A 22,613-nucleotide genomic window follows, 5' to 3' on the forward strand; every position below is an offset into this window, starting at 1 on the left:
TTGTTTTTTAGGCGGCTAATCAGGGCATACATGGTAATGGTAGGTACCTATAATGTTTCTGCTTTTCCTTTACCGAAAAGTTAGCGATATCTAAATATTGTCAGTTGACATTCCGTACATGTCGACATAAAAGTCTCGTAAAATCCTATTTAGTGAAGGTTTTTTATGACATCTTAGCAGGAACATACCTATTTACTCGCTTAACACGTTAATTAAAATGTACTTATAATTTTTATTTTTATTACGTTAGACTTTTGCGCGCGTCATTGCTTTTGTTGTCCCAAAGATAGACTGTCTAATGCAGACATCATCCCACACTTCGTGAACCCTACTTGTTCGTGGTATTTTTTAACAACTTGAATTTCTTACACACATTTGCACTGGGTTGTCACTTTGCCGGCACATAAGGCTCACAATATCCAGTTTTCCAACCGGCGATATTCATTAGGTGTCAACAAATATAACCTGTTGGAAAAAGGGGCATCGAGAATATTATTACTACATATATGATAGAAATCTATTTAGTTAGTATCTTCTTACAATCACGTGACTTACATGGCATAACAATATATTACTGCCTCGACGCTCACTTTCGACATCACGAGTTTTCCTTTCAGAACTGCACTTACATTATGTTCCCCAGTTACCCAGATATCTTAATGCTCTTGTTAACACTTACATGGCCAGCTGGCGTGAAATTGCACATACTTTACATTAATAGTCCGCATCGCATAACGTGTTGGACAAAAAGTGTTGTGATGCGACTACATAATTTTTTTTCTATTATAAATAAATTGTAAGAGTATCTTACAGTATATTCGTTATTTGCATTCAAGAAAGTATACTTAATGTAACTATGAAAGTTAGATTAAAAAATACCCATGAAAAGTTATTCCGAAACAGGTCCGATTATGATTGAGATATCACACTTATCACAAAATTAAACCCATGCATCTTAAGTGTAGCTTTCGCTTTTGCAATAACTATAAAATAACACAATTTATGGTCTCGCTAGAGAATCCGATGAAACTTTTTGTTCTAAAAGATATCAGAACGCAATAAACAAACAATTTATAGTGATGCTTTAATCTGTTTGACACACAGCGGCGTGCTGTCTCAGCCACGCAAACCAAACTACGAATAAATTATTGCAACGACTTTAGCAAGTGTATTGTTTACCTAAATTGAGTTCTATTGAGTAGTAGTTAAGTCGAGGTTTTAATGTCTGGTAGTTGAAGATGTGTCGACGATAAAGCGCATACGCGGTTCCGTTAGCCGCTCACCTGCGCCCGCGCTTCTCTAGTTATGCTAATGGTTAAGCGCGGCCGGCTCGCGGATATTGAGGTTCACCGATATAAGCTCGTCGACTGAATTAGTTTACTGATAGTTCGCTTTTACTGATTACACCTATAAAGGGTTGAAAACTAATAAATCAATCACTTCTGCGTCTGAAATTAAGATTACCAATTGATTATTAAACGAATTGGTGCAATAAAGTGTTTCTAATTCTCATTAAAATTCTTCAGTCTTGATAGTCGTCACGCAAACCATTAAATACATTTTTGTTACTATTTGCCATATCCAGAGCTTTTACTTTCGTATTTAGTTTTAAGTCTTGCGAGATATGATAGTATGTGGTCCACTGGTTTAGCTGCGAATGTGGGCGGACTCGAAACCTTAACGGAAATCGATTAGAACCCTTCCGTATAGAATCCTCGACACCGGGGTTAAGTGCTGTTGGTCGTTGTCTCAAATAAGATGTTTCAAACCACGAACGGAATCGAAAATGCCTGCTTTTACTGTTATCGTCCGCTTGTAGGACGGTGACATAATATGTTGATGTTGCAGGTTCTCTAGTTATCTGTAATGTTTTAGATTGTCAAAAAGAGTAACGGTTGTGGTATTGACAAACAGTTTGGTGCTCTTTTACCTCAGTTTTAGCTCGATGATCGGTCTGGCCTAGACGATCGGTCTGGCCTAGTGGGTAGTGCATAGTGATAGTGACCCTGCCTTAATAGTTATGAAGCGTCCCTGCCTATGAATATGGTCCTGGATTCGAATCCTGGTAAGAACATATATTTGTGTGATGAGCACAGATATTTCTCTCTGAGTCATGTGTGTTTTCTATGTATTTAAAGTATTTATATATGTACATATAAATGTATCGTTGTCTGAGTACCCACAACACTAGCTTTCTTGAGCTTACTCTGGGGCTTAGTTAATTTGTGTAAGAATGTCCAATACTTATTTATTTTCAGAATCATTTAATTAACCTCGAATTGTTTATTAGTTAATTCAGATTAAATAATCACACTTATTAGTACAGTCATTATATCCAAAAAACCGACCCTACCCGTGAATAATTAGTTCTTGGATTTTTTTTTCGTAGGTCCCTCGGGGGGGTCACTGGAAGTGTAAATTCAAAAAACTTTTTACAAAAAAAAGAAAACCGACTTCAAAAAGGATGAAATAAAATATTATCCTTTTTAAGTCTATGCGTTACCAACTGATATGTTTGAAGTCGGTGCCAAGCCAACTTTTGTAGCATACCATGATTTTGGTGCGATTCGATAAGGATGTACGTTGGATTGCCTTACACGACGACAATGAACGTACTTTCTGTAGGTACAGTCGACGTTCAAAATATGTTTACACTTTTCGTCTTATTACAAAGGAGTAAGGTGCAAAAGTGTCAACATATCTTTGACGTCGACTATACCTAAGAACACACCTCAGAACACACGATCAAACCTTCTTGGCATAGTCCGTACCATGTTTGTCGGCACGCACGCGTGGGATTGGGACTGAAGTTATTTCCCGTCCCTGATTGAGAGGACTATATTTCAAAATATAAAACAATTCAAGGAATTGTTGCCAAATTTCACCTAAAGCGGTTCAGTTGTTTAGCCATGAAAAGGCGACAAAGAGGGAGACAGAATTACTTACACATTTATAATAGTTATTAATACAGTTCTAATGGGATTTATAGTCATAAAGCTGATTATTTTTGACGGGTATTGTTACTACTTGGCTTGGCACCGACTTCAAACATATCAGTTGGTAACGCATAGACTTAAAAAGGATAATATTTTATTTCATCCTTTTTGAAGTCGGTTTTCTTTTTTTTGTAAAAAGTTTTTATTTTTCCATTTTTAATTTTAACGCATTGTTAAGAACGCAACGCATGAATGAAAAACAATATCATGATTAACACTAAATTCGTGTACCTACTTTAATAAATATGTAATCAGGAATTTTCTCGAGTCCGTCTGGGAAATTATAATTCCTGTCTCTACACTAAATCCAACCTCCGCCCCGCCACTGACCCAATCCCTCAACCCCCCCGATCACTCTACCTCACAGCGCATCAACCCCTGATCCATGTACCCCTCGGCCCTGAACCAGCAGCCCTTCAACCACCATTACCCGACCTCTTAATCCCCGACCCCTTAACTCCTAACCCTAACCCCCGATCAGTAGCCTTACCAGCTTACCAAGAGTTTGACATTGATTTATTCGCTAGCGTGTGTGTAACTTACTTTTTTTGCATCTCGCTCGTACTGGCATATTAGTGCGAGCGAGATGCAAAAAAAGTAACTTACGAAGACGTTAGCGTCGCTAACTTAGCGAATATGTCAATGTCAAACTCGTGGTAAGGCTACACTTGCACTACATGAAATTGGCGGTGTTCGGAAGCAAATGCTCGAGTTACTTTAGAAAACACCGAAATCACTTTACACGTGCCTTTAAAAACTGAGGAGTTCCCTCAATTCCTCATGGATTCCATCATCAGACCAGAACGAAAAATAATACGGAAACACCTTGGAGGCAACTCCTTCCAAACAAAAAAAGAATTACTCAAATCGGATCACAGGTGCCGGAGATAATCGCTGAACATACTACATTTAAAAAATCATCATCATTATCATCAAAACAATCATCATCATCAGGTCTATTTCATCAAAGTGGTGGTTTTTGGGAGAAAATGCTCGAGTTGCTTAAGAAAACACCCAAATCACCATGCATGTGCCTTTAAAAATTGAGGAGTTCCCTCAATTCCTCATGGATCCCATCATCAGAACAGAACCAAATTAAAATGGGACCAACTCGGAGGTAGCTCCTTTCAAACAAAAAAAGAATTACTCAAATCGGACTACGGATGTCGGAGTAATCGGTGAACGTACATAGAAAAAAAAAAAAAATAGCCACAACCGAATACAGAACCTCCTCCTTCTATGAAATGGAAGTCGGTTAAAAAGTAGGCTTAATCAGGCTCCTGCGTATATTCGAAAAATGGTTTTTTTCCAAAGAAACGGTTTTTCTTCAATAACTCGGCCATTTTTGATTTTACAGTAAAACCGTAAGGACAAAAACTGTAGGAAATTTGATTCTCTACAAGTTAGTCCAGTCATTATATCCAAAAAACCGACCCTTCCCGTGAATAATCAGTTCTTGGATTTTTTTTTCGTACGTCCCTCGGGGGAATCACTGGGAGTGTAAATTCAAAAAACTTTTTACAAAAAAAAGAAAACCGACTTCAAAAAGGATGAAATAAAATATTATCCTTTTTAAGTTTATGCGTTACCAACTGATATGTTTGAAGTCGGTGCCAAGCCAACTTTTGAAGCATACCATGATTTTGGTGCGATTCGATAAGGATGTACGTTGGATTGCCTTACAATGAACGTACTTTCTGTAGGTACAGTCGACGTTAAAAATATGTTTACACTTTTCGTCTTATTACAAAGGAGTAAGGTGCAAAAGTGTATAATACATATCTTTGACGTCGACTGTACCTAAGAACACACCTCAGAACACACGATCAAACCTTCTTGGCACAGTCCGTACCATGTTTGTCGGCACGCAAGCGTGGGATTGGGACTGAAGTTATTTCCCGTCCCTTATTCAGAGGACTACATTTCAAAATATAAAACAATTCAAGAAATTTACGTTCTTGCCAAATTTCACCTAAAGCGGTTCAGTTGTTTAGCCATGAAAAGGCGACAAAGAGGCAGACAGAATTACTTACACATTTATAATAGTTCTAATGGTACAGTTCTAACGGGATTTATAGTCATAAAGCTGATTATTTTTAACGGGTATTCTTTACTACTTGGCTTGGCACCGACTTCAAACATATCAGTTGGTAACGCATAAACTTAAAAAGGATAATATTTTATTTCATCCTTTTTGAAGTCGGTTTTCTTTTTTTTGTAAAAAGTTTTTATTTTTCCATTTTTAGTTTTAACGCATTGTTAATAGCGCGACACGTGAATGAAAAACAACATCATGATTAACACTAAATTCGTGTATCTACTTTAATAAATATGTAATCTGGAATTTTCTCGAGTCCGTCTGGGAAATTATAATTCCTGTCACTACACTAAATCCATCCTCCGCCCCGCCACTGACCCAATCCCTCACCCCCCCCCCCTTCAACCACCATTACCCGACCCCTTAATCCCCGACCCCTTAACTCCTAACCCTAACCCCCGATCAGTAGCCTTACCAGCTTACCAAGAGTTTGACATTGATTTATTCGCTAGCGTGTGTGTAACTTACTTTCTTTGCATCTCGCTTGTACTGGCATATTAGTGCGAGCGAGATGCATAAAAAGTAAGTTACGAAGACGTTAGCGTCGCTAACTTAGCGAATATGTCAATGTCAAACTCGTGGTAAGGCTACACTTGCACTACATCAAATTGGCGGTGTTCAGAAGCAAATGCTCGAGTTACTTTAGAAAACACCGATATCACTTTACACGTGCCTTTAAAAACTGAGGAGTTCCCTCAATTCCTCATGGATTCCATCATCAGACCAGAACCAAAAATAATACGGAAACACCTTGGAGGAAACTCCTTCCAAACAAAAAAAGAATTACTCAAATCGGATCACAGGTGCCGGAGTAATCGTTGAACATACTACATTTAATAAATCATCATCATTATCATCAAAACAATCATCATCATCAGGTCTACTTCATCAAAGTGGTGGTTTTCGGGAGAAAATGCTCGAGTTGCTTAAGAAAACAACAAAATCACCATGCATGTGCCTTTAAAAATTGAGGAGTTCCCTCAATTCCTCATGGATCCCATCATCAGAACAGAACCAAATTAAAATGGGACCAACTCGGAGGTAGCTCCTTTCAAACAAAAAAAGAATTACTCAAATCGGACTACGGATGTCGGAGTAATCGGTGAACGTACATAGAAAAAAAAAAAAAATAGCCACAACCGAATACAGAACCTCCTCCTTCTATGAAATGGAAGTCGGTTAAAAAGTAGACTGAATCAGGGTCCTGTGTATATTCGAAAAACGGTTTTTCTTGAATAACTCGGTCATTTTTGATTTTACAGTAAAACCGTGAGGACAAAAATTGTTCAGAATTTGATTCTCTACAACTTCATTTCCCTTCATTTATGCCGTAAAGCGTGGAACATAGGAGATAATGATAATATTTTGAATTTGTCGCGTTTTTCAGGTTTAATTTCTAAAATATCGATTTTGGGGGAAAGAAGTTGGGAACCAAAATTGTTCAGAATTTGATTCTCTACAAGTTTAGTCCTCTTCATTTATGTCGTAAAGTTGAAAATAAACGAGATGTTGAAAATATTTTGAATTTGTCGCTTTTTTCAAATTTTATTTCCAAACTATCGATCCTAGAAGAAAAATTGTGAGGACCAAACTTGTAGAGAATCAAATTTTCTAAAATTTTTGGTCCTCGCGGTTTTACTGTAAAATCAAAAATGACCGAGTTATTCAAGAAAAACCGTTTTTGGAATATACACAGGACCCTGATTCAGTCTACTTTTTGAATTTACACTCCCAGTGATTCCCCCGAGGGACGTACAAAAAAAAATCCAAGAACTGATTATTCACGGGAAGGGTCGGTTTTTTTGATATAATGACTGGACTAACTTGTAGAGAATCAAATTTCCTACAGTTTTTGTCCTTACGGTTTTACTTTAAAATCAAAAATGGCCGAGTTATTGAAGAAAAACCGTTTTTTTGGAAAAAAAACCATTTTTTGAATATACGCAGGAGCCTGATTAAGCCTACTTTTTGAATTTACACTCCCAGTGACCCCCCCGAGGGACCTACGAAAAAAAAATCCAAGAACTAATTATTCACGGGTCAAAATCTATAATGACTGTACTATATGTATACACAACAGTGGCAAATTTAGGAATAAGGCCTTATTAAAATGGTGGATTTCATACAACGTTACGTAGCCTACGTCATTTTACAATAAATCATGTCTATTCAATAAAATGAAATTGAAAAAACATCATACATAATTTAAGAAGAGACAATAGTACGCCTTACAGGAAGTTACACCACCAAATTGGCTTTCGTTACCGAATTGTTCGGTCTAATGATCGGCTTCAGGCACTCAAAGAAATTCATTAAAGTGCACAAAGCGGACCATTGTGAAGACCAGCTACCGGCAACCATGAGACATCTTAATAGATCGCTACAAATTATTGTGGTACGTCAAGATCTCACATCGACGCATGAAATCGATCGTGGCTACACAATAACGCTATTCCATGACGTAAACTTGCATTTCGCGGTTTGATTGATTATAGTTCTACAGATAGGACCTTATGAGGCGTGATTCACACTTATGTTGATATCGTAATAGTGGCCTAGTTTGATTTTTATTTTTACTCTTATCTCAATTTGTTCGTTTTTTGCGATACTGTTTTTTATAACATAGCTTGCTTATCTTGCTTATAGCTAATTACTATTTAGTAACCTTCTTTCGCACGTGGGTATAGTTTAGTAGAGATATCATTGATTTGACATTGTCTTAAAGCCTGTTTCACTTTCATTCAGGCTTTTGTCCGTAATTCGATTAGCTATACCGCCAGTGTCACTTGACAATCCGACCACAAAACCCGCTATACGATTGTTGGGCAAATTCAGATCGTGCTTACCTTTAAATAGTTCTGTATTGTGTTCGAAATAACCTTGCATTCTATCTCTTCTTACATTTATTCTATTTTTGCTAGCGGAACAGTTCACAGTAATAGTCTACATTGAACTCCTTTAGAAACGCTTTGAGTACAAATTTTTTTGCAGTGGCATGGCACATGCTTTTGCATTACTCATCGTCATCTCTCGATTGCCGCTTGGTGTGTAACTTCTTTCGTTTATTTTGACTACATATATTTGAACCATTAATTAATTATTCATCTTTTTGATTGGGTGATTCCCGCTTGGTATTTTTTTTAATTATGATAAGAGTAACACTTACACTTCTTGGTCTAACTCTAAGTCACATCATATCAAGCAACACAAGGAGTATTTGGAATATCAAATTGACATTTTTTAAGCCGTTGATATTGCTTTTACTCAGGGTCTACTGTAATAACTGTTTCTTTTGCATACCTACTGGATTTAATGCCTGCAAAAATCGTGAAATTAAACATTACAGAAAAAGCTGTTTATATTCGTGTAGACCACTGCTGTTAAAACATAGAATACGGATGGAAAGAGGACAGCAAAACCATAAACGGAGCGTTTAGCTGTCTCGTTCATTTCAAACGACTGAGAAATATTGTTTGCAAACGAGAAATTCTGCAATATTGACGTAAGAACTGCACGGTAATTGGATTAGATTTAACGATATTGAGAAAAATTATGTTGCTTTGCTAAAATAATCGCAAAGCTATGAATGCTATTAGATGTAGGTATGTAAATATGAAACAAGCAGACATATTCGTAGCATTTGCTACATTTCATTGTACATAAATACCATCGCTCCACCATAACGGACGGTGCTTCTCCGTAAAATGACATTCCTTAGCTACTTAATTTTTCCGTTACTACCTGAGTCAACCGCAGAACAATTATCATTAGAGGTACCTACATCCCTCTTGACGGAAATCCACGTCACACAGGCAGCCTGCAATGTCCGGCAGGTAGTCGTCAATCTCCGTGACTAGTTCGGATGACGTCGTGAGCCCACCCAACCCGCGGCGTCGGCGCATAACAGTATCACTGTATTCAGATGGTACAAGTAATTTACACTCGCATACCTATATACCGTCTTATTTTCTTTGCCCATATTAATTTCACTTCTCAGAACTAGGCAATGTTTCATTCTGTATGGCTGTGATTTATTACTATGATGCACCACCTGTCTATCTCTTTCGTTGTAGGTTTTGTGGAATGTAAAATGTAAAATTTCATAGCTTATGAGGTAAAGTAAGTCAGCACTTAGAGACATTTATTTACACCTTTTAATAATTATAGCTAATTGTTTTTATTGTGATTTGTATCTCTCTTTTTTTTAGGATTCCGTACCCAAAGGGTAAAACGGGACCCTATTTTTAAATATTATTACTATAGGTTATTTAATTATTTTATGTAATTCGACATTAGGAGACCATATACATCTCTAAGTAATTGTAATATGTTAGTTTGAATTGGTAGTTGCAGTTAAGTAGCTGTATTTTATAATTTTTGATGTCTTAATATTATTGTTGCTTGTATGTAAATTCAATGTTGACGCGTAAAAGTGCCCGTGTGGCCTGTTTGCTGAAATCTCGTAAATGTTAAACTTTGTGAAGTTTGAAGCAGTGGCAAGTTGTCCATAAAACAGAGCAGAAATAATTCAGCGTCTTATCGAATAAGTTTTCAAAAATAGTTCCCTGGCGATAATTTTGGCATTATTACCACCACTAGACAAAGAAACCGTCCGCAATACCAGCAAGGAATTTTTTTTTAGACAATAGGCATTTAAACTTTTGAAAAGACCCACACTAACCATGACTTGCATCGCCCACACAAGCATTTCATACACTAAAACCGATATATCCCTATGTTTCTAAGTACGCAGTTTCATACTTACACCAACCAAGTACAGTTGCGCGGAGCCCTAAGGACCGGTATAACCTGGCCCGGTTTCATTTCACAGAAAGCGTGAGCGGGAACAAAACACTGTGACGGATTTGTCGGGAACAAATTCAATATTTATTACCGTCTAACCGTCTTTATGACTTTATTGCTTATTTAAGCCTAATATGAATAATATTATTGCAAATTTCATGTCGCTCCAGATATTTGATTTGTACACGTTATTGACTTTATATGTCCTCATCGAGATTGTTACATACATATATTTTCTTATAGTGTTTTTGACTAGTTTCTTATTGCGTCTAATAAATGACGTTTTGGTAACTTTAACTTGTAATAAGCTTCTGAAAAACAAGTCGAAATCCGTTCCCGGCGTGTCGGAAGCCGTTGTCGTATAAACAATTTAAAATATGTCTCACGAAAGTTTAATATCGATTAAGTCGAAATCCGTATTGTTCGTACCCAAGACCAACGTATAGAAGTTTCTCGCACTGCGCGACCTAAGTCTCATGCCATAAACTTTTACATTAGTTGCAGGCAGGAACAGTACCAACGAAAAATCCAGCGAATGAATAGAAATGCGAACACTTGGAAGGCTATTTTCACGGAACCCTAAAAACAAGAGTTAAGCTTTGTCCCAATAACCGGAGACACGTCTCGCGTCTTGTCTTGTGCTATTGACCCACTACAGGTTTTTGTACGGATAACGGAACAGCACACTTGATGTATTATTGATACCGTACCTAATGATTTTTAACTATTGGTTTCTGCTGCCTCACACCATCGTGTGTATTGGTTTAAATAAATTAAGGTAAAAATCATTCTTCAATCAAATTGGGAAACCTACCTACTTAAAGTCTGCACGAGAGCTTAATCGAGAGTTCAAGAATACTCTGGCCAAATTCGGACAAAATGTATACATATAGCATTATTTGATTATATAAAATAAAATAAATAAATAAAATAAAATAAAATAGCCTTTTATTTCGACCTTAAATTTTTAAATGGTACATTTTGTCATGTTATTGGATATTTGTCAAATTATTCATATTAGTCAAACATATTACACTATTATTATTATTGTTTGTATCTACATTTATTGTTACTAATTATTATAATTTTTAAATATTTAGAATAAGGTTGTTTGTCATTTTTGTTAGAGTTGACATCGGTCGACTTGCCTCCCGGCATAGGCCTCCCCTAAGACCTTCCATTCCTCTCTGTTCGTTGCTCTTCTTGTCCATGTCCATGTTGGTCCAGCGATAGCTCTAATGTCGTCTTCCCATCTGCGGTATGGTCTGCCTCTTTTCCTCTTCCCGTCTTTGGGGTACCAGGTTGTAACAATTTTTGACCATTTTTGTCCTGGCTCTCTGAGCATGTGTCCGGTCCATTTCCATTTTAGGCTATCTGTTACGTAGGATACATCCCTTAAATTTGTGTTTTTTCTTATGGTGCTTAGTCTTATTTTGTCTTTCTTTTTGATGTTGAGAATACTTCTCCCTATGTTGTGTTGACATACTTCTAGGGATTTCCTATTTTTTTGTGTTAAGGCCCACGTTTGGCAACCATATGTCATGCTAGGGAGGATGCAAGAGTTGAACAGTTTACTTTTGTGTTTTAGTGGGATTTCCGGGTTCTTCATAACCTCTTTCCATGACCAGTATTTTTTCCATGCAATACACACTCTGTTTTCTGTTTCCTTGTCATTCTGGTGTTCTGGAGAAATTATTTGTCCTAAATATGTGTATTCATTTACGTATTCTATTATGTTGTTGTTTATTGACATTTCAATTTTTTGTCCATTTGTCATAAGTTTAGTTTTTTCGGTGTTGATTTCCAGTCCCACTTTCCTGCTTTCATAAGAAAGTTGGTGAAGCATTTCCTGCAAGTCATCTGTGTTTTCCGAGAGAAGTATGAGATCATCAGCAAATCGCAAGTGGCTCAGCAACCTTTCATCTATTTTTAAACCATATTCTTTCCAGTTGAGGTTTCTAAATACCTGTTCTAAAGTTGCTGAGAACAATTTAGGTGACAGTGGGTCTCCTTGTCTCACTCCTTTTTTCAGTTTGAATTCCTCGCCTACTGTTTCTAGTTTTATTTTTGCTGTTATGCATTTGTATATATTGCTGATTATTCTTATATATTTGTTCTGGACGTTTTGCATTTTCAGCGCTTCCCATATATAGCTGTGGAGTGGGGAGTCGAAGGCCTTGCTGTAATCTATAAACGCTAGGTAGTATTTTTTACCATACTCATTGCTCTTTTCTATTATTTGTTTAATGGTATGAATATGGTCTATTGTTGCAAAGCCTTTCCTAAAACCCGCTTGCTCCTTGGGTTGGTTTTCATCTAACACTTTTTCTATGCGTTGTAGTATGATTTTGGAAAATATCTTGTATAGGTTTGACATGAGGCTGATGGGCCTATAATTGCCGACGTCGTTTCTGTCGCCTTTCTTGTGTAGTAGGATGATAGTGGAGGTAGTCCATTGTTTAGGTATTTCTTCTTTCTGAAGGATCTCATTGAATAACGTGACGATGCTTCTGAGTGATGCTGGGAGTGTACATTTAAGAAGTTCGTTAGAGATTTGATCTTCGCCAGTTGCTTTTCCATTTTTTTGAGTTGACACAGCTTTAATAACTTCATTTTCTTCTATTAGTGGTATTATCTCCTCGTCGAGTTGATATAGTGGCTTTAAGTTTGGGGGGGTCGTATCTTCACAGTCATATAGTTCTTTATAGAATTGTGTGGCAGCTTTTGAGATGTTCTTACGTTTTGTTTCAAATTTTTTGGTTCTTCTGTTTCTCATGCTCGGTATCCAGCTACTATATTCCTGCATTTCCTTCATTGCTTTCGCTGTCCCTCCTGTTTGTTCCAGATGAAATTTGAATGTTTCAGATTGTATCTGCTTCTTGTGTTTTCTGATGCTGAGGTTAATTTGATTATAGTGATTATTAATTATTGGCCAATAACTAATCACTTTGTTGTAAACATCAAGGTAGACGTTGCATGACGTAATAGACGAAACTGAGGAAATAAATAATGATTTCTAAAAACTAACTATTATCACTAGCGGCTCGCGAACTAGTACGGCTCCTCAATTTTGAAATATGTACTAAAACTAAATAGGTAAAAATAGAAAATTTCACGAGAGTCGGTTAAAAAATACGACCTCTACCCATACCATCTTTGTCCAAAAAAGTTAATTCATTCAAAAAGAGGGGGGATAGTCTTTCTAATTTTACTAATCTGTTATTATAATACGAAAAAGTTTTTGAAAGTCTTCGTCATATTACATTGTCATCAGTGTCATCACGTTGTGATCAGCGGTCACTGACTCAGAACTATTTCTATATCAGTGTTGGAAGATTGGCCATCGCCCCCTCTAATCGGTCGACTATCGTTTTCGGGTTTAATTATGCATTGGACCGTTGGAACCAATAATTTGTGGTGATTTGAAGCCATAATGTAGGAGTTTTGTGGTAAATTTATGGTTATTACTCGTTCTAAAATTTGTTATTAATACTCGTTGAAACGATTGAGTGATTCTACACTGACACATTTTCTTACAATTCGAAATTTGATATTACCATATTCTTTAACGACATTTAATACGAATCTTAACTTTGTCTCAGTATTTCACTAATTATGTGAAATGTAAGATCTATTGCGCCGAAGAAACCTGACCACGCCGAGCAATAGCGCCGGTATCTAAACAAAGCATCTTATTTACTATATTAGCATCATTCAATAATTAACTTTATAGCCTTTTGTTACAGTTTATATTTAATTCAGCAGCATCCCTGCATTTCATCATTAAGAACGGTCATTAGAAAATGAAGTTTAAGAAAACGTAATACGGGTTATTTCTCATTCAAGTGTTACAACAAGTAGCGATAAAGAGCCCTGTGAGAACGAGACGCTCTGAAAACTGCGGTTTGCTGTCCACAATCATACAGAGAAATATAATAAAAAGCTTAGTAATGCGAGCCTGCTTACCTAGGTCATTGTATGAAAATTAAAACCTTTGTGAAATTGTTTTCTTACGATCGATTAGATTACTACCTTCTTGTGTAAGCTATCCATGGTTTAATTTCTTTGTGTTTTGCTGTTGTTAGTCAGGAAGTATCTTACTCGTAGTAATTACCTAGTTACTAAGATTCTTTTGATTTCTTGCTTGAAATAAACATAAGTTTTCTTTGAAATTGCATTGCACGATAAAACCTTACCAAGGACAGATTCCCAAGTGATACGCAGAATGAATGATAGTTTTGTAAGAGCTGACCCCTCGACCTCTGCCACTAATACGAGTGTGAAGGCGAACGGCGCGATTCGGGAAATGAATGAGAGATTCACTAGATATGAAATAGTAACGATATGTGAAAAGGCGGCCGCAATAATATTAGAGCGGCGTTAATAATAGCCTAAGCGCCAACCGCCATAATTAAGGTACCTTTTGCCGTGGAACGTCACATATCGTTACTATTTCATATCTAGTGAATCTCTAATTAATTTCCCGAATCGCGCCGGAAGTCTGTTCATGCGCAGTTGCTTAAAGAATAATGACATTTCCGTATAAAAACTTGATGATCGGCTGTCGAAATGTTTGGCTTGAGACAGTGATAATCATCGACGTATAAGACTTTAACATATCGCTTTTGTTTTGTTTTCGGGTAGTAGTTCTAATCTTTGACTGGTGATTATTTAGTCCCTTAGATAAGGTACCTGTTTCTGTCGTTATAATATTGTCATCAATCACATGCGTTTTTTGTTCTACCGTTACGTAGATCCATCTATTTCATGCAGACATTCGACCCCTCCTCCGTTAGTTTCCCTTAAGGTAGAATAATTACAAATACTAATTCCCACGAATGCCTAATTGTAGGATTTTACACACGGCACGGAATTGTCATTATTTCTCTATTATTATCTTGGCAGCGTTTACTTAGCAAGATAAAGGAAGCACGAAGCTTGCTCACGTCATGTATTATGAAAGCTTGCTTAATTTTCCCTGATTGCCTGTTTATATTGGAGTAACAGTTGTTCCGATTATAGGCATTAAACATTGTCATAGTAGGTATATGTATAATTATATGATATGAATGATATGATATGATATGATATAACATGCACTATGAATTTATCAAAACATTTCAATTTGTCCCCTGATCCTTTTTAGGGTTCCGTACCCAAAGGGTAAAACGGGACCCTATTACTAAGATTTCGCGGTCCGTCCGTCCGTCCGTCCGTCCGTCTGTCACCAGGCTGTATCTCACGAACCGTGATAGCTAGACAGTTGAAATTTTCACAGATGATGTATTTCTGTTGCCGCTATAACAACAAATACTAAAAACAGAATAAAATAAAGATTTAAGTGGGGCTCCCATACAGAAAACGTGGTTTTCTTTTTGCATTTTTATCCGTTTTTTTTTTGCATTATGGTACGGAACCCTTCGTGCGCGAGTCCGACTCGCACTTGCCCGGTTTTTTTGTTGTTGTTATAAAGGTAGAAATATCAAATTTCTAGTTTTTATTATAATTGAAACGGTGTGTTTTTTAATAAATGTAGTCCATAAATTAAATCTAATAAACATTTTCTTAGTTTATTTCAATGATGTTGCACATATCTTAACGTTTACAATTGATTTGTTTACAGATTTCAAGATGGTGGTACGATTATGATACGGCGCACTATTTAGGTGAGTTTGCAAAGACGTATTTTGTAACTGAACTCTTTGTCATAAGAACATAATGGGTCTACACTGACTGGCATCTAATCCACTACCTTAGTGGATGAATGCCCAGTTTCAAAATACCGCGGGTGCGGCACCGAATCGAAAGCTTAAGGAATTGGACTACCTACGCTTCGTCTGTGACAAAATAAAGTCATTAAATTATTTTGTCGCGGCTTGACAGTGCAATGACGATGATTTAAAATAAGCCCAGCTACCACATAAGGGTCTGCAAAAGTTATTCAACGAGTCCCAGATTGCTTTATGGTCTAAAGCAGTCGTGAATGTTAACGTACGCCGATCGTAAGTTTACATCGATAGATTGGAATGTCAAATACAAGTATATACGTCATACGTCGTGAATCCGAGTTTCCAGCTTGTATGTAAGACATACATTATAATATATGTATTCGTTTACTGGACAACAACACAGTCTGATCGTTAATATCAATAATTTACCTAATAATTAAATATTCTCACAAATGAAATATTTCCAAAAAAAAGTCATCATCCTAAACTAAGCTATAGAGTTTAGGGAATGTTGCTGGCTATGTGATTTCTTTGCACTAAAAACAGAATGATTTACACCAACCTTATTGCCGTGCCGGCAGGAACACAGTAAGTATAAAATTCAATTGAAAATGCACACAAACAAGTAGCTAATTTGAGTTATAAAGTCGCTGTTTCTTCCCAGTTACAGTAGGTGTTACAAATTGTGCCCGTAGGCTTTGTAAACGATAGGTTTTGTTTCAAAGTCTACAAAGTGGACTGGATATAGTAGATCAATTGGTTACGGCAGCATATAGTTACGTCGGCGGAATTTCTAATACAAAGTGGCGTCAATGTGCAGTTGCGGAATTCTCAAATACCGCTGATCTGAATGTAACTGTAAACTACCAGTCATTGGTACGGTTAGTTTGTTTACGTATAAGGGTATACAAATGTATGCAGACACGGCAGTAAGATCTGTGCTGGCGTTTTGCTTAAATGCTAATGTTTTCTAACAGACTAGTCCCACTAGTTTGATTTCAGCTTTATCTGGTCATACTAACATGAAATTAAGTTCTAAGATACTCTTATAAAATTCTTACGACTTCAAACTATTGTTTCCTTCACTTATCATTACTACACGTCATTACTTCGATGTCTTAACATTTGAATTACAATGCGAAACAAAACATGTCTTTAAATTACCGATTAGAATATATCTATTAAATTACACATGCGTGCAATCCATCACGGGCCAAAACAAGTCAAAGATCACAGTTCGACTATGAGACACCAACGTAAAAACTGGGCCGTGGTTACATGTGCGTTATGCGTCTACGTTTACTCTTAAACCATTTGCTTAATATAAGCTGTAACTTAACATTGCGAAACAGCTTGATTGACCGACTGCTGCGCAAGTAAAAGTGGTCATTTACGAGCGTGGCTACTTACATGTAAAACTAAAAAAAATAAGTAAACGTGTTGGTTGAACCCTCTGGAACTTCCAGATTTGTTGGCTATGGGACTTAAAATATGATTTCTGTTGGAATTTCCTCGTTTTGAATGGAACTAAATTTTACTTAGTCCATCTTCAATTGAGCGAACGGGCATTGCCAGAAGAAGTCACAATCATTTGCAATAAAAATATTTTATTATATGACTAAGATGAACTACTGATGATAAATTTCTAAAGTGTCATTCTATGGAACTTACTAACTATGTAAACAAACAGCCATACAGCGGCGGATTTGCAGTCTTTGCCGCCCTAGGCCCCAATAAGCCTCGTAGCCGCCCCTTTCTCAGCATCAGCACCCATAATATTGACTACATTTAGATCAGGCAACGAAAAGATATATTATAGAGGGAAATGCTTTGGACACATTTTTTACTTACAATTAGTAAATTTTTTGGACTCGTTAGAAGGTGAACATATGAAAAGTCCTTTGAGCGGGGGTTTGGTTTGAAGGTCACATTTTCGCTTATTATATCTCAGAAACTATACGTCCTTGTGACATGAGCATAGGAAAAAAATAAGCAAATACTTTTTCATTTTAAATGACAGTTTTACCAACAACATTGACTTTTTATGTACCTACAAAACATTCAAAAAATCTAAAAAAAAGCAGAAAAACATTTTTTTTGCCTATTTTCTTGAATAACTGCTAAACTATATTTATCTTAAAATTATAAAAAAAATATTTGAGATTCTTACAATGAGCGCTTTGATTTGATATGTAACACAATATAGTTTCAAAAACTTTATTTTTAAATTTTCTCATTTACCCCCCAAAAAATGGCCTCCATTTTAAAATTCATTTATTTACGTTACACATTCATCTTTGGGTCACAAACTTACGTATGTGTGCCAAATTTGAGCTTAATTGGTCCAGCAGTTTCGGAGAAAATAGGCTGTGACAGACGGACAGCCTGACACACGAGTATAAGGGTTCCGTTTTTTCCTTTTGGGGTACGGAACCCTATAAACGGGGAACAAGGCGCGAAGGCGTCAACAATATGCGAAATCGACGCCACACTCGTGTTCGCGGCTTCGCGCCGCGATACACGCACAAGTGTGGAGGGCCCTCCAGATATCATAAAAATTGTAGCTTGTAGCAAATTTAACCAACATTCATTTTGTATAATGATCATGTCGTTCGTTAGAACGCATAGTTTCCGAGACATAAGCGAAAAACTGAAAAATGTGACCTTCAAATCTCTCTCTTCCCCCTGCTCAAGGGCTACGGCCGGGGACTTTTGATATGTTCACCTCCTAGATAGTCCAAATAAAATTAGGTACAAAGTAAAAAATTGTGTTTCAAGCATTTCCCTCTACATATAGGTACCTTTTTTTGAGAATTCGTTGCCTGGCCTAATTTTGATTTATTTTTTGTTATCATCAGCGAATTTATTGTCACAATTTGCCGCCCCTAATATTTCGCCGCCCTAGGCCCGGGCCTACTGTGCCTTATGGGAAATCCGCCATTGCAGCCAATAGGTACTTAAATTGTCTCTGAACGATGAATTTACTAGTGACTTTTATTTACATAGTTAGTAAGTTCTATAGAATGACACTTTAGGCTATGAAGATGAAGTGAACTATGAAGCGTGAAAGTTGTATTGTACATACCAACGTTTAATTTCAAGCCTCTCAAATTGATAAAAACATGCTTTTTGTCACATCGAAAGGTTTAACTACTACAAAGGTGCAATTCAGATTGCGACTGCAGTTGCGTTACTGCTTCAGAGTTGCTGGTGCAACTATGCAGCGGAGGGAAATCGGTAATATCACTGTCAATTTCCATTATAAATCGAGTGACGGATGAAATCTTCTAATCGCGCAACAACGCATTGAAACGAGTTATTTGACAATGGCATCGTGCTGCGTATCCGACGCAACGTACAACGTCGCTTGCGGTCGGTACCCGAATTAGTGATTGAAATATACCGACGTTTTAGTTAAAGAGAAAAATTTCACAATCACTGTAAATCGTTTAATTAGCACAGACAATTCGTGTGTTTACATCTGCAAGCTCTCAGGGTAACGGTTGCCTGCCCTCGTTGCGGAGTGATAACGCGGCATCAGATAGGAAAGCTGAGTGCTGCCAATTGTAATAAATAATGCAACGAGAAACCATTTTAAAACAATATTTCTGCTTATTTCATATTCACCTCGTTTTCGTTTTAAATTAGACTAGATTATTATCAATAATTTATCTAAATATATGTATATATAAAGTACCGATGAATATTGGGACCTTATTTTTCAAAAATGTTTTAGAGTTAAAGGTGGAATTTTGTAACGACTGCAACGTACAACCCCATACTGTAGTACCTACATGTGTAGTGTAGTGTGCGTGTATTATCTCTCATAGAATGCGACAAACATCACAATTTACAAACAGTAACGGTTTTGTTCTTAGGCTCCGCGTCCGTCCACATTCTGATGTAACAAGCTGTATGTATTTGTTAGTACTACCGTCCTTTTGTCTATGTCAGTGCCGCGTACTGTATCATCAATTCTACGTAGATTGCTCTATATCCTGCCTCCGAACCGATCTTACCACAGATTTCCTTCCACAAGATTGATGCACTAAACGCGCTCACCATGGTGCCCACTTCGTATATACTATGCCGCTGAAGAGTAAAATGAAAATGAATCTATAGGTATATTGTATTACAATGGGTTATTATTATTAATCATTGAAATGAAATACAATAGTTCGTAATAAACCTACAATTTAAATAATTCAAGATGGATAGAGTGCACTTGTTTTAGACGCAACAGAATAGCGCGGCTTAGGTCTTAGAATTGTGTAAGTACATAGGTACGTGTGTCGGTAGGTGCTACCTGTCTTTCAACATGCGGCATCTCTAGGGAGGCAATCTTATGCTCCGTACCAACTAACGGTTCGCTTATTCACATTTATCTGCTTTTGGTCCTGCTTTAAAAGTATCATGCGTTCGTGTTTTAAATACCTGATCCATAGTTCCCATATTTGTCTGTGTATCGTTCCGGTTATTAAAGTAATTGGCGTGCTTGAAATTCTGTAAGATTAAACAAAATCGTTGTTAGTTTACTGTTGAATCTGTGCCGCTTTAATCGATTTACGGTATCGTTCGACCTTATGACTCCCGTAGTTGAAAATTGGGACGTAACTTTTAAGTAATTATTATCGACGCTTGGCGTAGGTAACTGTTTTTAATTACTCATGGCTACAGTAGATTTGTTTTTGAAAACAAGTTTGACGCCTTTATAAACACCATGGATTGCATCGAATAAATGATTATGATTATGATTATGATTCATATTGAGTATAATAAATTACTCTAAATTTTACTCAATCGTGATCTGTACCTTCAGTCACAATATGTAACGATCAGGACAAGTCAATTTGATTTGAGTTCTTCCATAGTTGCGAAGTTATACCGAAACGTTTTTAAACAAAAGCTACCTACCGAAAGATGTGACGACGTGTGCCGCGGGCATTGCAATTTCAAATTAAAATCATCGCGTAATGTTACAATGATTTATCGATACACATCAATAATTGCACGGCTCGTGTAATTGACGTGAAAATCCGACGTAATAGACCTCAATGGAGTCGCATTACACAACTTTCTTCGCGGATATCGATCTAAATTGTATTTGGAAGAATAATGCAATGGCGTACTGCGCATACTATTTAATTTGCTACTCAAAATTAGAGTGACGTAATGGTTAATATGAAACATGTCTTTAATAAGATTTCTCATAAGATCGGTTTTTTTTCAGCCAGAATGTAATTGGCACAATAAAGCAAATCAATCGGGTTAGTAACTCATAACTGAGATTCAGTTTAGATGACAATTATATGTATAAGTAAATTAACATAAACATTTAAATCCGGGTAACGATGTTCTAACTAATTATCGTAATGTACCAAACCAGTTAACGTTTAATATAGGTATAATATGTGTACATATCCTGACTAACTGACTCATCAATGCAGAGCCTAATAAATAATACAGCAATTTTATACATTTAGCGTTTGCATTAAATCCGATAGTTCTGATTTTATGCTGACTTGTTTATGATGTTGGTCCAATGAAAAATCCAAGTTTGAGACGAGACCTCGAGCGCCGAACGCAACTTTGTCAAAAATCGAAAAAAAACCGTCGTTCGTAGAAAGACATTTGTGATAGACAAAATGTTTTGTTGTCAAATTATTAACCCAATTGCTGTTATTGCAGCACAATGTTTAAATAGCATTAAAACCAACAACATAAAAATCCAAGTCGCAAGCAATAACTAGTTATATAAGTGCTCTTTCCTGTATCTTATGTACTTACAGAATTTAACCTCCTGTAAAAAAAAAATCTTTACTTATGCAAATATGATACCGACGCCAGGTTGCTGAAATTGTCCGCAAACTAGTTTTGCTTGATACCGGACCCGACTACTTACTAAAATGATTAATGCGATTCTCTATATATGGGTAGGCTTATACTTCTAACTATTCGCACTAGGAGAAAGCGAAGGCAAAATATTCGTCATTTTAACTGCGTCACCTTGATGCCCTTGTTGGCCCCGAATTTTGTCTCTGTTCTTGACAAGAGTTAACAGCCTTCCTGTATTCTCATTTTTATACCACGTCCAATGCTCTCGGCTTGTTTGTCTTCATGGTAATTAGCTTTTTTCGTTGCATTTAATTTTAGCTGTAACTGTTTTCTGAGTGTCGTGTTATTGAACCGTGATCGTACTTGGGTGCAATTTAATTTCGTTTACTGCTACGATTTTTCTGAGAAGTATCAACCGGTTTTTTTTTATATTACCGACATCGCTAATTTGAAAGTTGCTCATGAGGATTTAGCCCACTGAACAGATCCAGTGAGCCATGCCTACTTAACTTTCATGCACATACGTCATATCTTACAACCCATTCAAAAAAGTACCTATACAAATTAAATAAATATCGTGCACCGTTACAAATAAAAACAACAAATAAAACCGTTAAGGTGAGTTCTTAACTAATGGTAGAGAGCATTGTTATTTGCCGAGCAAATATCTCTATCAGGCCCTTTGATGCCTTGCATAGATTGCGACTCAGTCGCCGAAGATACGACCTTAAATTCCGACCGCGGCGATCCGCGATAAGCGATACATAAACGATCTTGATATTCGAGTACCGTTCTCGTTAAATTATCGCTCACGTTTCGCTACCGAGCTGGCGCCCTAGTATTACGGTATTGCTCGAAATTACGACGTTTTGAGCAAGACCCATCGTCACACTATCAGGGACGTGACTGGCGTTAAGTGAGAGCTTATATCTAACGATAAAACGTCAAAGAAGTCCAGTCTCCTCTCTATTTTCAAAATCTCACGCGCCTTCACCTGCTGTGTCACGTTTTCATGTCTCCAATCTTAATTGTTTTGCTTGGTTTGACTTCCAATTTACTCGTGATAAATTCATCTTGATTTAAGTTCTAAATTATTGTGTTTGGTTTGATTATTACGTGTATTACGTGCTGTATTGTTTACCTTATGACGTA

The 22,613-nt window shown here is 36.8% G+C and overlaps 2 protein-coding genes across 2 annotated transcripts in view; one reads left to right on the forward strand and one right to left on the reverse strand.

Moving 5' to 3' along the window:
• The window catches only part of LOC134676421 (vacuolar protein sorting-associated protein 4), a 517,731-nt gene that overhangs the window by 414,727 nt on the left and 80,391 nt on the right, over positions 1 to 22,613 (reverse strand). The window lies entirely within an intron of this gene.
• LOC134676185 (cadherin-99C) overlaps positions 1 to 22,613 on the forward strand; it is a 130,611-nt gene that overhangs the window by 32,293 nt on the left and 75,705 nt on the right. The window contains exon 2 of the mRNA XM_063534516.1: positions 15,521 to 15,563. The gene's annotated coding sequence lies outside the window, so the exon portion shown is untranslated. The remainder of the gene's footprint in view (positions 1 to 15,520; positions 15,564 to 22,613) is intronic.

This window comes from Cydia fagiglandana, chromosome 2 (genome assembly GCF_963556715.1).
Source record: "Cydia fagiglandana chromosome 2, ilCydFagi1.1, whole genome shotgun sequence".
Lineage (NCBI taxonomy): Eukaryota > Metazoa > Arthropoda > Insecta > Lepidoptera > Tortricidae > Cydia > Cydia fagiglandana.